Here is a 1,700-nt window from a genome sequence, read left to right on the forward strand (position 1 = left end):
AATCGGTAGGACCGAGTTTGGCTTAGGGTTTAGGTCATATGTGGATATGGGAAAGTAGTTGAGGGTTTTGGAGCATATCACTAAGCACATGAAGCAAGAGGCTCATTAAGCAACACCTCATCCCTCCTTGATAGTATTGGCTTTTCCTAAAGACTCAATGTGATCTTGGATCACTAAAATATAAAATGAAGAGTCTTGAGCTTTTGAGCTTGAGCCAATCCTTTGTCCTTAGCATTTTGAGGGTTCCACTTTCACATCCATGCCATGCCAATCATTGAGCTTTCCTGAAATAGTCATCTTGGAATAGCATTAGCTCAATGAGCTATATGTATATGTTGTTATGAATTACCAAAACCACCTAGGGATAGTTGCACTTTCAATCTCCCCCTTTTTGGTAATTGATGACAACATATAGATCAAAGCTTCGACAAATGATAATAAGCATGAAATATATCGTTGCTTTGAGAAGTATATGACAAGTAAGAGCTCCCCCTAAATTTGTGCATATTTAAAATTTGCTTTGGACTGCAAATGCACAAAGAGTTAGAGTCATGGGTTACTCTTCCATGTCACATACATCTTGGTGGAGCGCTTAAAATGATAAGAATAAAGTACATGCACTCATCACCAAGAATAGTGAATGATCACATAAGATAGATAAGATAATAATATTAAGCAAACAATAAGTGTAGCTTATGATCAAACACATGATCATCAATGTCTCACGAGCAATGACATAGTATCTCACACAAAAGCAAACAAAGTTCAAAAAAAACACCAAATAAAACAAGAGAGAATAAAAGCAACACTCTCTCTCGAAGCCTATGATCTATACATTTTCTCCCCCTTTGGCAACAAGTTACCAAAAAGTTCCTAGAAAATGCATAGTGCTAAGTCGACACTCAGGCTTCATCTTCAGGTGGTGGTGGAGTCCGGAGCACTCCAAGGACGAAGCCTTCTGTAGACGTGGTCGGAGTCGAGGCTGAAGTGGACGCTGGAGCTGGTGGAACTGAGGCTGTAGCTGGTGCAGACGTGGTGGCTCTGGGGTCAGCAACTGGCACTGCAGACGACCTCGGACCTCGTGGCACTCTGGGAAAGGCATCAGTTGTAGTCTTGCCTCTCCTCTCCTGCATGTCATCCTGGAGCTGCTCCACTGCAGTCTGAATCTCTGTCACTTTGACATCCAAGTCATAGAACTTTTATTCCATGATCCTCTCTAAGCTTGCCTGGTTCTGAGTTAGGGTGGCTAGTCCTTGCTCAATCCACAGGGTGGATGCAATCAAGTAACCAAGCTGCTCTTGTTTGGTTTTCAGGAAATATTCAGATGCCTCCTCTTGAGTAGGCATCTTGGCAGCTTTCTCCTTCCTTGCCTTCTCCTTCTTGGCTTGTGCTTGGGCAGATGATGGTTCGTTCTCATTCATCACAACTTGATTGTCCTCAAAATCTGGATGGATGGGCAGGTGTTCCTTGTCTAGTAAGTATATGCCTGTGCCCATCTTGGAGTTAATGAGCTCCTGGATCTGAGGGGCATAACCACAGCTCCTCTTCTGATCTGCTGCAGTCCTCTTGATAGTCTCTACTATGAGGCTCATGACCTTGAATTTCTAAGGCACATCAAAAATATGAAGCAAATTTATTGCATGGCCTCTGATTATCTTGTGATCACCTGACTTGGGCAATAAGGTGTGCCTTAGGATCCA

Source organism: Triticum urartu, chromosome 1 (genome assembly GCF_003073215.2).
Source record: "Triticum urartu cultivar G1812 chromosome 1, Tu2.1, whole genome shotgun sequence".
NCBI classification, from domain to species: Eukaryota; Viridiplantae; Streptophyta; class Magnoliopsida; order Poales; family Poaceae; genus Triticum; species Triticum urartu.